Below are 17,949 nucleotides of genomic sequence, written 5' to 3'. Positions count from 1 at the left end.
AGATTCCCCAAAACCCCGCGTTAAGGCAACAGTGGATGTAATTTGCTTTTCCGGATCAGCAACTGAGTTGCGCAAAGGTTTATGTCTGTTCACTGCATTTCGGTGCCGACTGTTTCATAAACAAGGCCCAGCTCGACGCCGGATTTTCCAATCGCCTAATGCTGAATGATGGAGCAGTCCCAACGATAAAGGTCCCAACGTTAGAACCGCAGGCGGTGAGTGAGACTGCTTCAAATGTCTGTGTTTTTGCCTATGCTCATCAAGTAGCCCAAACATGATCACGTATAGTTAATTGATCAATGGAGCATGCGATGTGTAGTGCGTGTACATTTGTTTAGCTGGCCACTATATGTGTAACTTTATGTTTGTGTATTGTAAAAGCACTCCAAACAACAATACACAAAGAGTGGGGAAATATGTTGAACTAAATAAGCACGCTTCTTCATTCAAATGCGTTACTATTCCGTGTCTTTCTATGTAAACACTAGCCTGCCGTGCAAAACTAGTCCGCTTACTACAATTGTCTACACAAACCAAGCGTAAACACACACACACACACACACACACACACACACACACACACACACACACACGTGCACAACTGCACTTCCCACATGTACACCTTCAAAGACAAAAAATACGACGATATAATTCAAGAATAAAAATGTAAATAACACAAGTTGTACCACATAGAGACGTCCTGCTCTAGTCGTTTTTTGCTGCTGCTCCTGTTCAACTGCAGCCTCTGGGTCTGATTCCGGATCATAGATGTATGGCTGTATCTGATTAAAGCCATTTTTTTTATTTCGAATAAAGTTTTTTCCCGCTGTTAGGGATGACACAGCTTTACGACGCACTCAACACAATAACAGCAGCGCGCACATGTCATTATTTAGCTCCGCCCACACGATACGCCCCCACCCGCTCGGCTTTTTTCGGAAAGACTCGGAACAGCGCATCTTTCTTATATAATTATAAAAAAAATAAAGACTTTTCGGAGATATGCAGGATGCAATGCTACTCTATAGGTACTCAAGATTGACATGACACTGACTGAAAATGAGTGTTTCACCTCCTCTTTAAGTGCCAACTGCCAAGCTTTTTATCTCTGAGCTTAAGTGAGAGAATGTCCACCCCTGTCTATCTACACTGCCAAGGTTGCAGGGTGACTCGAGTAACAGACATCTTTAATTCCATCTGACTAGGGATTATGATACCAAAGCACTTTCTTGCTCTATTCTTCCCTGTCTGTATAGTACACAGTTGACACTTAACTAAACCCCACATTAAAAAAATGGCATTCATCAGTCTGACTCTTACCCAAGCAGTTTCACTGCATAATTTAATCGTTTCTTTAAAACAAAACAGCAGGTCACAATTATTTGCAATTGCATACTTCATTTCAGCGGATCTACAATTAATAAAAAGCATGCTTTGGCAAAACATTACTATGACTTAAAAAGTCATAGTTATAACATTAAAATACACAATTATGAGGTCATACTGTAAGAAGTAATAATTATGACATAAAAAAATCACATCTATTAGTGTCATAATTTTGACTTCTCATTATATCTTATAATTAAGGTTTTTGTGATAATTGACTTTGTATCTTATAATTATGACTTTAACTCATAATTATTACTTATCTCATAATTTAGTTTTTTATGTGATGATAGATTTTTTATCTCAAAAATTAGTTTTTTGTGTCAATTTCAACTTTTTATCTTATAATCTTTTTTATTTTATAATCTGTTTTTGTGTGATGATTGACTTTTTATCTCATAATTTTGAATTGTCAATTTTAAAAAATGTATCTCGATTAATCTCATAATTACTTATCTCATAATTTTACCTTTTATGTGATAAGAATTTCTCACTTTTTTGTCTCAGTTATGATTTAGTATGTCATAATTGTCACATCATAATTTAGTCTTTTATGTGATAAGACTTTCCTCTATTTTTTTTTTTTGTGTCAATTTCAACTTTCATCACATAAGTATGACTTAGTAGATCATTATTATTATTTATTTAATTTTTTTGATAATTATGATTCACATTATGGCCTGAATTTTTTTTTTCTTATTTGGTGAAAATTGCCTTTCGTAGTAACCCCAGGGGAAGGAGCTTAAAGAAGAGTCAATTGACCTACAATCTTCCGCCCTTCCTCTCTCTATATGAGATAACAGGCTGACAGGCTGATCAGCTCTCATTGGGACCACTCCTTAACGCTGTGTATGGGGGGAGTTAATTGGCTTAGACCTCTTGCCATGATTACGCACCATTGTGGATTAAACGCTTTGACATTCACTTCTCATAGTCGAGTGCAGGTTAGCACACCTGTGGGGTGCTCAATGAATGTAGCAAATTCTAACAACACCCCTTCAGTTTCTCCTTCCACAATCTTACGATCAATCAGAGGCATGTTTGCATTGATCAGCAGGCTCACCGAGGAGTTAATTATCTTCCAGCACTGCTTTCTGATCCATGTCCTTCCCTGTCAGCTTCAGCACCTCTTAGGCATGTTATCCGGTGATGATTTGCAGGGCGGCAGGGCCACTGGAGATTTTCGTGTTTGTTTGGGAATTGAGGTCTCTTAGACTGAGCTCACCTCTAGAGCTCCTTCTGGTTGACAGATGTACATGTCCTGATGAGAGCTCAGCATGCACATGAAGCTCACATGCTGACAAGCTAGGATAGTGCATGCATTCAAATATATACACACAAAAAAAGTGTAAGCACTTTTAATTCATTCTCAATCATATATTTGCAATCAAATATTAAACAATACACACAAAATGCAATCTACACATATTTATTTTCCAAAAGGGAAATGACCCCAAACATTCGTATAACTATTGCCGGAATTACCAGCGGTCGAAGGAACCTGTTGAAACATTGAAAATGATGAACTGGCCCCCTCAATGTCCGGATCTCAACCGCATCGAGCACATTTTGGGCAAGTTTGAAAATAAACAGGACAGATCTATTGTACATTCAAAGGGAAGCCTTTGTCTTCAGTTGCAAAAGTTCTCAGAGGAAATATATTGGCAATATGCCAGAGAGATGTGCTGTTGTAATTGCTGCAAAAGGTGCACATATCAAATATTAAAGTTAAATGTGAATAAAAACAGTACGATTCACTTCATCTGACATTTGATGGTAAGAGCAACCAACTGCACGTTTCATGAAGATTATGAAATGAAATCATGTTTGGGAGGCAAAAAATGGTCATGGCCCCTGTTACGGGGTGGGATATATTAGGCAGCAAGTGAACATTTAGTCCTCAAAAGTGATGTGTTAGAAGCAGGAAAAAATGAGCAAGAATAAGGATTTGAGCCAGTTGGACAAGAGACAAATTGTGATGGATAGACGACTGGGTCAGAGCATCTCCAAAACTGCCTTTAGTTTCCGGTCTGCAGTGGTCAGTATCTATCAAAAGTGATCCAAGGAAGGAACAGTGGTGAACCGGCGACAGGGTCATGGGTGGAGAGCGAAGTTTGGCCTGTGTGGTCTGATCAAACAGACGAGCCGCAGACCAGTCAGGGTGTCCATGCTGACTCCTGTTTACCACCGTAATTGCCAACAGGATGCACTATAGGACGAAAGCAAGCCGGCAGAGGCAGTGTGATGCTTTGGACAATGTTCTGCTGGGAAAACTTCAAACCTGCCATCCATGTGGATGTTACTTTGCCACGTACCACCTACCTAAGCATTGTTGTGGACCATGTACACCCTTTCATAGAGTAGGTATTCCCTATTTCAGTAGGATAATGCACTCTGCCACAAAGAAAAATGGTTCAGGAATGGTTTGAGGAGTAAAACAGTGAGTTTGAGGTATTGACTTGGCCTCCAAATTCCCCAGATCTCAATCCAATCGAGCATCTGTGGGATGTGCTGAACAAACAAGTCCGATCAACAGAAGCCCCACCTCACAACTTACAGTACTTAAAGGATCTCCTGCTAACATCTTGGTGCCAGATACTACAACAAATCTTCAGGGGTCTAGTGGAGTCCATGCCTAGATGGGTCATGGCTGTTTTGGCAGCAAAAGGGGGACCAACACAATAATAGATCATAATGTTATGCCTGATCTGTGTAATTTCTAGAAAACAACAGCATCACCAGTTGCAGAGGTTGAAGGTTAATTGAAAAAAAAATTAAAAGGGTTTCCTTTTACATTCCCCCATATCTCATTGGTTGGACAAACAAATACCCCTGCCACAAAAAGACATGCTGCATCTGAAATCGCATTTACTTCCCTACCACATAGTAGGTGAAAAATAGCATGTGACAAAAAAAGTATGTCTGATATAACAGTACTCGGTATGACCAACTTCCAGCGAGATTCTGAAGTGTGCATACGATGGACACTTTACTAGTCCATGAGGCCAAGGGAGAGGATTTATGAATGGCAGTGAGCGAACTTAAAGGGTTAGTTCACCCAAAAATGAAAATCATTTCATTAATTACTCACTCTCATGTCGTTGGACACCCGTAACATCTTCGTTCATCTTCGGAACACAAATGAAGATATTTTTGTTGAAAGCTGATGGCTGAGAAAGGCTTCAGATAGGCCTCCATTGGCATTCAGTACATTTCCACTGACCCACTCACAAGACCCATAAAAGGAACTAAAGGTGTCATTACAAAGTCCATCTCACTACAGTGGCTAACAATAATTTTACAATGCAACGAAAATAGTTATTGTGCACACAAAAATGTAAATAACGACTTTATCCACCAAGTTATTGACTTGAACTCAACGCATGCGCGAGAATATGACGCAGCTCCACCGTTCGAATACATGATCCGGAAGAGGGGGAGCGCCGCTATCGCGTGAGTTCACGTCCAAGACCTACAAGGAAGACAATAACTTGGCGGATAAAGTCATTATTTAGATTTTTTTTTTAGCACAAAAACTATTCTCATCGCTGGGTAAAATTATTGTAAGCCAGTGTAGTGAGATTGACTTTGTAACGACATCTTTAGTGCCTTTTATGGGTCTTGTGAGTGGGTCAGTGGAAATGTACTGAATGCCAATGGAGGCCTTTCTGAAGCCTTTCTCAGCCATCAGCTTTCAACAAAAATATCTTCATTTGTGTTCCGAAGACGAACGAAGGTCTTTTACGGGTGGCCAACGACACGAGGGTGAGTAATTAATAAAATAATTTTCATTTTTGGGTGAACTAACCCTTTAACTGACGCTAGTAGGTCTCATGACCATGACAACATGGCAGATGTAGTATGTCCAGATTACATTCACACACTCACACTTTATAGAACATATTTTTTTAGCAGTCCTGATGTAATTACTTATTCAACTACATAAGGAAGTATGCGATTACGGATGCAGCCACAGTCTCTGCATATTAAACTGGGATAGGAAAAAAAAACATTTTAACATTAAAACATGACACAGTTCACCTTCAAGACTGCATTTGGTTACCCCGGGGAACTATTCTATCTCTTAAAAAGAGTCTTACATAATGTGAATGAGTTTTAATTTATTCTTGCGTCATGAATTTGATCAGACCTCTGAATGAAAGAGCTTTGCGTACAGGCCGCTCAGTGATTCAGCATTGGATTAGCTGTACTATGCTGTTGATCCTCTGTTATACAGTTCATTGTGCATGGAGTACTGCTTTTATTCCTATCTGAGTTTTTTATGTCATATAACCTGTTGCCATGCAACTAGACGGTGTTCACGGCACAGAGAACTGAACGTAAAATTGTTGTGTTCTCTTGAGAGTGTGGTATTACTGCTTGTTTGATTTGAACTCTAAACTAAATCTATACGGAATCAAGGTTTAGTGAAGATTATTTGAATAAATGTGTTGGGGGCCATGGGAGTTGTTGTGAAGAGGAAGAATTATTATATGATGAGGTGAGACTTATTTAACCGTTGTGATTGGCAGGCAGGGCCATTTCTACCCCTTCTGACGCCTTAGGCGAAATCCTTATTTGTCACATTTTAAAAAGCAATATTGGTATAACAAGTATTAATTAACAAATACATACATACCAAATTATATTTGTATATATTTGTTAATAAGGATTAAATTAATACCAGTAATACCATTGTGTAGCCAGATTGTAGGCTACACAGATTTTGTTTAACAATGATTTGATGCAAAACCCTTTTAGAGGTGCAAGTAAGCTTTTTAGAGTCCAAATATAACACACTCACTTCATCATGAAATGCTGAAGTGAGAGTGCAGTTATGTTTTGCCTCTAACATACACACCGAGCAATGCTAGCTGCCATTTCACAGCATGATTTTTCGACTGCCACAAAACACATTTGTGCACTTTTTACTGTACTGTTTTTGTATTGGCCTTTAGTTTGAATGTAGCTTTATTTTATGGTTTAAAAAAAAAAAACGTTACCTCGTCAAAGCATTGACTGAGCTCTTAGATCTAATGGTGTTGTTGAGCACTCCAAACAAAAACTTTTTTGACAATAATTGACAGTACTCGGATCCAATGGCATATAGGATTCGTGTGATTGACAGTTCTCTGATCCAAGTGTGGGGGAACAAGTGGGGGCGGCAATAATATTTTAGGGTGGCTGTGACACCTTTTACATACAAAAATCTAGTGCCAGATTGCGCTTTTTGGCGCCCCCTCACTGATGGCGCCCTAGGCGACTGCCTATATGTGAAATGGGCAGATAGCATTGCTCGGTGTGCATGTTAGAGGCAAAACATAACTGCAATCTCATTTAAGCATTTCATGATGAAGTGAGTGTGTTGTATTTGGACTTAAGCTTCCTTCTTTGCACCTCCAAAAGGTTTTTGCACCAATTCATTGTTAAACAAAATCTGTGAACAATCTGGCTACACAATGGTATTACTGGTATTAATGGTAATCCTTATTAACAAATATATACAAATATAATTTGGAATGTTTGTTTATTTGTTAATTAATACCTGTTTAAAACCCTTTTGTCACTTAAAAAGGGTTCTATATAGAACCTTTAAGGGTTCCAAATATGTAGCGCCGATAGAACCTTTTAAGGGTCTATATAGAACCTTTTCTTCTAAGAGTTCAGTTTGCCTATCCCTAAAAATGTTGGGCCCTATTGGGAGGTTTATGCTGCATGAACTTGCTCCCCTTATGAGTGCACTAATATGTTCACCACCAAGGGGCACTAGACACAAAATACAAGTAAAGGTGCAGTCAGTAACTTTAACAGTACTTAAAAACATTTGAAATCATGTACAATCGCACAATTTTTTTTGTCTTGTTTCTAGACCAAACATCCAAAAATTCTTAAAACAAGAAGTATTTACTAGACAAACAAAAGTAATTGTCTTGTTTTGGGGGGGAAATTACTAAAAATTAAGAGAGTTTTTACTTAAAATAAGCAAAATAATCTGCCAGTGGGGTAAGCTAAATAATCTTAAAACAAGATTTTTTAAGCAAAAACTCTTAATTTTGAGTTAAACAACTTTTTCCCAAAACAAGACACTAATTTTTACTTGTCTAGTAAATGTTTCCTAATAAGAATTATAGAAATTTTGACTAGAAACAACACAAAGATACTAAGAAAAGCATTTTTTGCAGTGCAGTCATGTCAGTGGTTTACATGGCTTGAGTATTGAGATCACACGACCAGACAAATACTATTTTCTCAGTAAACACTTATTTTTGGAAAGTTTCACTTATTGAATAAATGAATCAGGGCTGAACGCCTGAGCATTTATCCAATAGCACTGTTGCGTTGCACTGTTTCACCAGTCCAAAATGAATGAATAAGCATTTCATCAAAAATTATTCTCTTCTTTTTTCTGTCTCTTACTCCATTCCCTGTTCTTTTCTATTTATTTGTCTTTTCTTCTTATACTCTTCTGTCACCTGCTATCTCCTGTCTTTTGTCTCTGTAAAGGCCAATTTCTTCAGTTGGTTTGATTTGGTTTAGTGGCCACACAGCTATTGTTCTGATCCACTGACCTTTCCTTCAAAGCTGGAAGCACAATTAAATAAGACCGTGGGCACACGTCAGGGATATCTCTTTCTGAGTGGCAGTTATTTTGATGAAATGTGCCCCCCATCAGAATTTAAGGGCATTTAGTACTTTCCCCACGTGTGGCAGGACCACCTCAAAACCCTCAGCGATTTCAGACACCTTCCAGAGCAGAACCTCTGAAGCGGGTAATATTATTCTGGATCTAGCCACTGGAAAATTGCCTTTCACTGCTTTTCTTGAGGAGGGATATACACTGTTTAATTTCTCTTCAACCATACTCAACTTCACATTTAGAATCGCTTTGATTGTGTGACCGACGTGATTTGTGTTTAATCTGCAGTGCTATACAGGCACGCCGAGTGAATTATATGCTAAAATTCTGAATAAAACACACCTACACCTGAAGCAAAATATTCCTGTATTTGCTCACTTATCAGGAACTAGGCATTTATTTTGTTGCTTTTATGCCTCAGTGAAGCTAGTGTGTGAATAATTAGAAATAAGAAAATCAATTTTGCTTTAGTGTTGCATATTACAAACTATAAAATTATAACATAACACACAATCCTTCTAAATAAATATTACATATTAAAACCTATTTAAAGGCGCAATATGTAAAATATTTAGATAAAAAATTCCAAAAAACACTACAATGTCATCTATTTTGTTGACCTGTGTGCAGATACATTATCCCAAAGTTTCCAACAATGTTTAAATACAGAGAAATCAGACATTTTAACCAGTGTTTATGGACCACGTCCTTATGTCGCCTGTCAGTGACGTCATATCGTAAAAAAAAAAAAAAATCTCAGTCTTTGTAATTTCATAATCGCGATAAGCGCGATTTCATTTCAATTGCGATTTATCGTGCAGCCCTAATTTTATTTAGCCCCGTTCACACCGCCAGCGATTTTGTCACTGCATGTCGCCAGCGCCAGAGATTCATGTCGCTAGTGGGCGTTCCCACTACGGGTTGCATATAAACGTCATTAAATATATTTGTACTATAGTACCGTTTTTTTTACTAGTGTTTTGCAGAACAGAGCAAGCTATTAGAATACATACACACTGTACTGTAATGGGTAGACCATATTGCATGCAGTTTAGTCAAAACTTACTTTATTTCCCCACAATCCCAGACACGTTTTTCCATGCATCATTTTTTTAAATGTGTCTCTGTATGTAGGCTACACAGAGACATATTATAAAGAACAGGGGGCTTGCTAAAAGCTAATATCAACAACTCCTCCGGACACCGCAGTAGCAGCAGTAAAGCAGACGGATCACGTGCACTCCACTGACTTCACTCCTATTGGTTGTCGCTCGCGGAAAATCGCTTCTCGTTTGCATAAAGTTGAAATTTCTGAACTTTTGTCGCGTGTCTCGTGTCGCTTGACACACCCACATTCTGTCGCCAACGGTCACTGTCGCTCGTGTCGCCGGAAATCGCCAGCGCTCCATTGAAATGAATGGGATCATGTCGCTTTGTCGCTGCGTGTCGCTGGCGGTGTGAACGGGGCTTTAGACAGGCGAGCAACTGTTTGGATACATTTATCAACAGAAAACGAATAATTGTTATACACAACACGGTTAGTCTTGTTGTTTGAATCACTTGTTTTCTTGATTTACAGTAAAAATCATTTTTACCATGCCTCACAGACAACACTATTTTATCAAGTGGCTTACATAGCATAATCAGAAAGAGCTTTCTTCATGATACAATATAATTAAAAAAGTATGTCATTTAGCAATGAAAAAAGCAGAAGTGGCCGACTGCAGCATAGGGCCTACGCATAATAAAAGCTCAGAGACCAGTGTTTCATTAGCATTCGCTCCCAAGGGCTCTCGTTGCATCCTGTTTCATACCGCCCTGACGTTAATAAAACTTTAATACATTCGCTCATTCATGAACATGATTTCTGCCCGAGTCTGTCTGATTCTTTTCCATTGGCTCTGGAGTTGAAGGGTGAAGCCTACAACACCCCTGATTCCACCTACCCGAAAGCGTGTCCTATACACGCCATAAAGTGCGTATCATATGCACGCGAAAAACAGCGTATCATATGCACGCGAAAAACAGCGTATCATATGCACGCCAAAATGAGTTTTGGCGTATACATTCCACGATATTGCACACTCGTACTATTTATACACATTTACATGTGATCGGGTTGAACTTACATACAGTGCATCATAAGAAATATTGGCAGATGAGGTTTATCTGACCCAATCCCATGCACATTATATGCGCACATATCCATATTTTACAATAGGCCTACATTTGGTCAATTTTAATTAATAACCTTCATAGTTCTCTAAAAAAATATATTGTTGAAATAAATAAATAATAATAATTCTGTTTTAGATCCATTCGAGATCACTGATTAAAGCTGTATATTTCTCCAAACATACTTACTTTATTTATTTCATGATGTTAGGGGGTCCACTGGAACTATTGGGGAGACCAGCACCCTGTCAGTTCATTTATTCTGGATTATGCTTTATGACAAATCATTTGAGCTGTGGTGCAAGTCATATTTGTGCAATCTTTGCATGTCTGTGATTTTTTTATGCCATCATGAATAATGTAATGGGTAATATATGGGTGATTTCTTGTGTTTATGTGCTCAGTGTTATGATTGGCATGTGACTGCATAGTGATTGCATTTCATTGTTGAACGACTTCTACACTTCAGATACAAACAAATACAAACATTCAGTGCAATGATTTGCTTGATATTGATGAACTATTCCTTTTTTCATGCAAGGGTGAGCACAAAATGATTTTAAGATCAACAATTATTATTTATTATTATGGTGATGTTATGAAGTTGTCGAATGCTGATGTGAGCATTAGAGATTGTGTGAGAGACAGCTTGCGAAGGAGTATAATTATTTATTGATTACATTGTGATCTATTCTGGTCTTATTTGACTTCAAAATTGCCTACAATCATGCTTTCCCTCACAATAACCTCTCTCTCTCTCTCTCTTTTTCTCTCTCTCTCTCTCTCTCTCTCTCTCTCTCTCTCTCTCTCTCTCTCTCTCTCTCTCTCTCTCTCTCTCTCTCTCTCTCTCTCTCTCTCTCTCTCTCTCTCTCTCTCTCTCTCTCTCTCTCTCTCTCTCTCTCTCTCTCTCTCTCTCTCTCTCTCTCCCTCTCCCCTTTGACAGATCTTCTTGTTTTCTCCTTTATCCTAACACTGACAACATGGCAGATGTTATAATCATCTAGATTGCATTTATACTACGCACACTCATACTATATAGAACATATTTTTTAACAGTCCTGAAGAAATTGCTTATTTAAAATAAGTACCTAGTCAAGGAATTATGCAATTTCGGAAGCAGCCACAGTCTCTGCATATTAAATTGGGATAGGAAAATATATATATATTTTAAAGGAACTGCATGTAAGAAATGTATTTCAATTAATCATAATTGAAATGAAACTGATATGTCACTAGACACTAAGAAATCATGTTAATTTCAAATACTCATATCACTGATAACAGTAGTCCGGCCAGGATATTTTCATTTAAAAGTTGTTGTTGCAGCCCTCAACTGATGTTGATGTTTTGGCCTGAAGCTCCGCCCTCCACCTATCGACCAATCACAAAGTCAGTTGTGTTTCTGCATTTGGGTTGCCAGATCTGCTCTAGTTACCACATCTGCAGATACAAACGTTCCTGCTGATCCTGGAAAACCATAGATTTTCGCTATTTTTCTTTTTCCATCTGAATAAATATCAAGATTTGGGTTTAATTAATAAATAAATTACTTGTGAAGAGAAATGTATTTAATTCTCCATCTTTTACCTAAGAATGGGTACTCCGCTAGCAGCTGTTTAAAATGTTCACAACCATTTTTGATCTCTTAGAACAAAATGGAACCATTTTAATATCAAATGTAACATGTATTAATGGCGTTAGGAAGAAAAAGCCCACAACATCAAATATTTAATTAATCATAACTAATTTTGACAGCCCTAATAGACATACAAGGTACCCCTGTATAACCTATAATTAATGTGCTCAATTAGACACTGAAAACTAGAAAATAGCCTGTGAGTTATGTACCAGCATTTGAGAAGCTATCAGCCCCTCAGTCCTTTTTTTTCTTTTTTAGACTTTGTGGTAGTTTATGGCAAATTACCAAACAAGGCAACCAGATCAATACGACCCTAGATCGATATAATAGCCTCCCCCAACAGTTATTAGTTATTTTGATGTGTGTAATCTGAATTTCACACCCAGACTAATGAAAAAACTATAGAACACGGTGTTAATTACAGAGTATATTTAAAAATAGAGGGTGTGAGATGCTGGTAGAAGTTCCTTAACACTGCTGGCACGACTAAATAAATGATTTATTTTACTATACTGTGGAAAACTGGAAAGTAGTTAAAAGTTCTTGGCTTAAAAAAGGATCAGATGATTAAATTGAAAATGACAGCAATATCTAAAGCACACATTTTCTGTGCTCAAACCCACAGAGCATGAGTGAATTAATGACACAAAACTAATTAAGATATTTTTAGAATGGGGAAAAGTGTGTTATTACAGCAGTAGCATTTACTCTAGAAAAATGAGGTTTTAACTGTGGTCTGATCACATACAGAACAAACTGCCCCAGATTTTCTCTCATCTGCTATACACTGTAATTATTTCTCTAATCTCAGTTCCTTCTCTTTTGATATCTTTACTTTTCCTTCTCCTACTTCTTGTGCTGTATAGAATGAAAACAGAGATTGATCAGATAGCATTAATCAGAACTTACTTTTTAATTTACTTATTTTTGTATGTATTATTCATTTATTTTTGTTGTCTTTTTTCACCTTTTTAATGTATTTTAATTTTCTTAGTTATTTTAATTTCTTAATTTCGAATGCAGTTTGATTCTGAACTGCCGAAATTAGTTGTTAGTAGGGTTGGGCCAATAGACGATGCCATCGTCCATCACCGATGGTAATTATGGTAATGATATATAAATGTCCTCTATTCGTTTTATCTCGAAACATCAATTCATTCAAGCCCTTTTAGCAGGGCTGGACTGGGGCTAAAATTCGGCCCAGGCAAACCCAGCTCATCTGGCCCATGAGTTTCCCGTAAATGTTTTTGCTGGGGTTAGGGTCTTAAATTAGAGTTAAAAAATAAAACTAGGACAGGGACAAATAATGATAGATATTATTATCGAATTTACAACGAACTTAATTTTGTCACACAGAAATGCACTTTTTACAGTAAAGCACTGATTTTGAGCTAGGATGCAGTAAAGTAAATGTACTGCTTTTAAATGCTATCAGCAATTACTCTCGTGTCATTCCAAACTTGTATGACTTTCCCCCTTCCGTGAAACACAAAAGAAGATATTTAGAAGAATGTTGGCAACCAAGCCATTTTTGTTAGGCTAGATGTTAACTCTTGAAAAAAAATATGATTGTGTAACCCAAAAATGTGATCGTTTACTCATCCTAATGTCTTTCCAAGCCTGAATTAATTTATTTATGTGTAACATAAAAGTCATTTTGAGTCTGTTTTTTGTTCATACAATATTCAATGGTATGTAAGACACTGAGATCTATCTTTCATGATGTTCTCATTGAAATAAAATTTAGTACAATTTTATTAGATCTATTAAAAAGTTCATAAAACATTTAAAGAGAAAAGCTTTGTCCTTAATTCATGGGATCCAGGCGTTAAAGCTGTTTGTTTTGTTGAATTATAATGACATTTTAACTGTAGGCCAGTTTCATTTAACTGTAAGATCATACATGGTAGTCACAGGTAAAACCATGCTCCTCATGGGTATATGGTTTCTAAAATATATAAACCATATATAATAAACAAATTAATTTGTAATAAAAAAATATTGTAAACACAAAACAGCCTCTATAAAAGTGATTTATATTCCGCAATATTTAATGCAAGTAATATTATCAACATTTTTATATTAAAAATGTTTTTACATTAATATGTTTCTTCCAAAACCCCCTATTTCCTCACTGTTAGTAGCTGCAAGGTAAATTGTGGTTGTGCTAAAAAGTTTGTAGTTGAGTGTACTGCTCGCAACAGTTTTCCGCCAGATTCACCACAGAACCTGTAATGTACCCATTTCACACGACTATATATAAAACAAAATTTGGAGTGCCGTTCACCACTTCATAGAGAATCAGAAATGCAGTATACTGCATAATATTCGCCTTTTGCAATTCCATGCGCTCAAATAAAATAAATAAATGTGAATGCGTATCAATAGTACGAGTGTGCAATTTCATGGAATGTAGTCGCAGTTTTTCTCATGCATATGATATGCACTTTATGGGGTGTGACATGCTCTTGGGTAGGATTAGGGTGGTGGGGGGGGGGGTTTGTGCGTATAAAACGGCATAAAGTGCGTATCATATGAATGCGAAAAACTGCGCACTATATGCATGCAAAAAAATTAATTTTGCCGTACAGCTTACATTCCACGACATTGCACACTCGTACTATTTATACTCATTTTCAAGAGATCCGGCTGGCCAGTCAGGGGCAAAATAACTGACCGTTAATAGTGTACCGGCCTCAAAGTGTGTCGGCTCACCGGGAAAATGCCCGGTATGCCAGATTACCAGTCCAGCCCTGCCTTTTAGCTCCATGCGCATTCTCTCTTTTTCTAGACACGTGCTACATTAACGGAGCTTGACGCTCAAACACAACCCCCAAATGTCATCGTTCATCATATTGTTTTACTGTAGACATCAATCTGGTAGACATCGCCTAACCCTAGTCCTCAATTTTAGTTTCATTTCCTAGGTACAAACCTACGTAGGTTTGTAACAAATTTGCATAACGCCACCTGATGATCTTCACTGGCTGCCCACGAACAATGTCTGCTTTGTTCTTCCCTAAAACACAGTAGTCATAGCTCAGTAGCAACACGTTGTGTTGTCGACATGTGGAGAAGACACCATTTTCTCATAATATACACTGTATATCACCTCATTTTCACTGTGTCTGAAAACAGTTAGTTTCTCTCTAAACGGCTCAATTCCAAATGCTTCCTCTGCTCTGATTGGTCAGATGGCCTAGTCTGTTGCAATTGGTCTACCAGTTACAGCACGTGTGAGAAACGACACCTCTGAACTTAATCTCTGGATGCGTCACCCAACACTGCTTTAGTAAGCCTGCTTCTGCTTCTTCAGCACTTATATTTGATACAAACGGTTACAATGGCATTGGTTTTACTGTATCAATTCCAACGAGAGTCCTCCTCCTTTGAAAGTGCATAGAAAGTGGATTTCGCTGTGCAAATGTATGGTTTTTTTGTTTAGTTTTTTTTTGATGCATGTAAACCTAGGAGATAAAGAGATAAAGGCACAAAATTAAGGAGCAGTACACTCATTTACAAATCCTCAAAACATTATTTGTCTCTAATTGATGTGGCAGCCAAGGTTTATCTGGCCTAAACCAGGACAGAGATGAAGTCTTGTGTGCTCAGAGCAGCAGGTTGTTTGAGTAAATCCGAGATATTTCATGCCTTCCAGAGTAAAACAGAGATCCACAAAACAGATGAAAACAGCAAATTGTCGATTAAATTAATACCTAGAATTGGTCATCTGTTCCATGAAAACTTCTGATATATTAAACAATTTGGTACAAAGTATCAAAGCCTAAAAAGAAATTACCAGGCTTTTTGTAATCGCCAATATGATTAGTATGTAGCACGCTAAACTGTCAATAGCCTCCCGTCAATAGCATCGGCTAGCAAACTATTGTTACTATTTTACAGAATATAGTATTCAAAATTAAATACCCTCTAAAGTTGTATTTACGCATTTCAGAGTTTCCAAATTATATTCCAACTTTCAAAAAGCATAGATCTAGTCAGTAAAATGTAGAATTAAAAGAATTGTATCAGCAGACCACTGCAAAATCAAGCAGAAACTGTCACGGTTTATGAATTCATTGTCTCCTTCTTTGTGTCTTGTGAGGTTGTGTTGGAGGCGTGGCCACTGATTATGGGACTCATTACTTTCACCTGCTGCACTCATCAGTCTCACTATATAAACTGCTCTCTCACTGGCACCCATTGTCAGATTGTTACAGGCATTTCTGGCGTGGCTGGCTTCGGCTTCGGCTTCTGTTTCCCCTGGGGGATTATCTCTGTTCCTGGTCCAGGATTTCGGCCTCTGGTTGTCTGCTGCTTCCCTGCTCTGCCGTATCGTCTGCCTGACCGCCTGCACCTGACCTTCGCCGCAGTTCGCCTGCCTGTGCCCTGGAGCCTGTCTCTTTGATACTTTTGCCTGTTATCTGAGCTTGGTTTATTGTTGACGCTTGCCGTCCTGTGGAACAATAAACTTGTTTTTTGATTCGCTATTGGATCCTCTCTGTCTCTCATTACAGCCGTGACAGAACAATCTGACCGTTATGGATCCAGTGAAGATGAACGAATTACAAGAGTATCTCAACGCGAACAGTCTGCGGATGGATCGCCAGGAGCAACAGGCGACTGCTACCACCCAGGCATTACAGGCGATGGCGGAGCAGGTGTCCGAGCTCTCCAACCAACTTCAACAGCTACGGATTCCCACTGCGCCCCCACCACCGCCGCCGTTTCCCCAGCCACCAGCTAACATCAACCCGCACGAGCCCCGGATTCCGACGCCCGAACGCTACGCTGGTGAGCCCGATCTTTGTAGATCCTTCCTAACAAGATGTTCATTGTTCTTTTCTCTGCAATCCACCTCGTTCGCTTCAGAGACTTCCAAGGTGGCATTGGTAATCAACCTGCTCACGGGCCGTGCGGCACGCTGGGGAACGGCGGTTTGGGAGAATCGCCATCCGTGTTGTTCCTCGTTCCTCGCACTCACGGAGGAAATGAAACGGGTCTTTGACCGAGCCGCCGTGGGACGCGAGGCGGCCCGCAGGCTTTCCGATCTGCAACAAGGCAGCAGACCCGTTTCTGATTACATCATCGACTTTCGTACCCTGGCCGCTGAGTGTGGTTGAAACAAGGAAGCGCAGTGGGACCGTTTCCTGCATGGGCTGGCTGACCGTGTACAGCGAGAGGTGTACGCCTTGGATTTACCTACGGATCTCGATGGACTGATGACTTTAGCACTTTGAGTTGACTCACGCCTGGAATCCCGCTCTCATATGCGGAGGACATCTGAGTTTCGTGAGCCCAGTGGCGCCTACACGGTCAGCCCCACCAACGATCCCGAGCCCATGCAGGTGGGTAGAGCTCGGCTTTCCCGGGAGGAGAGAGAGCGTCGCAGAGCGGGGGGTCTCTGTCTCTACTGTGGTGCGGCGGGGCATTTCCTCAACCAGTGTCCAGTAAAAGATCGAGCCCGGCAGTAGTAAGGAGGTTACTGTCGGGTGGAGCTGCGTTGGAGAAAGCCTCGTCCGCGACTCTCCTTCCGGGAAGATTGCAGTGGGCAGCCAGTTTTCACATCTGCCAAGCCCTCGTGGATTCGGGAGCAGAGGGTAATTTTATCGATCAGACTCTGGCACAACGACTCAGGATTCCCGTCACCCCCCTTTCCAGTACCATTTCTGTTCACGCCCTCAATGGCCAGACTTTACCCACCATCACCCACATCACTGAAAACATTACACTCACCATTTCTGGGAACCACACAGAGACTATCACATTCCTCCTCACTGACACTCCTCATGCACCTGTTGTCCTCGGTCATCCCTGGTTACAGAAACACAATCCCAGGGTTGACTGGGGACATAATACTATCACATCCTGGAGTAATCAGTGTTATGCCTCTTGTCTTGTGTCTGCTCGTTCGTGTATGTCTAGTTTTGTGTTGCAGGAGGAGACGGTGGATTTATCTAACGTGCCCAAGGAGTACCTCGACCTGAAGGAGGTGTTCAGTAAGTCCCGGGCTGCTTCTCTTCCTCCTCATCGTCCCTATGACTGTGCTATAGATCTACTTCCAGGCAAGTCTCCGCCTAAGGGCAAGTTATATTCACTTTCTACTCCTGAA

Source organism: Pseudorasbora parva, chromosome 20, assembly GCF_024679245.1.
Source record: "Pseudorasbora parva isolate DD20220531a chromosome 20, ASM2467924v1, whole genome shotgun sequence".
NCBI lineage: Eukaryota > Metazoa > Chordata > Actinopteri > Cypriniformes > Gobionidae > Pseudorasbora > Pseudorasbora parva.
This window is presented reverse-complemented; position numbering follows the sequence as displayed.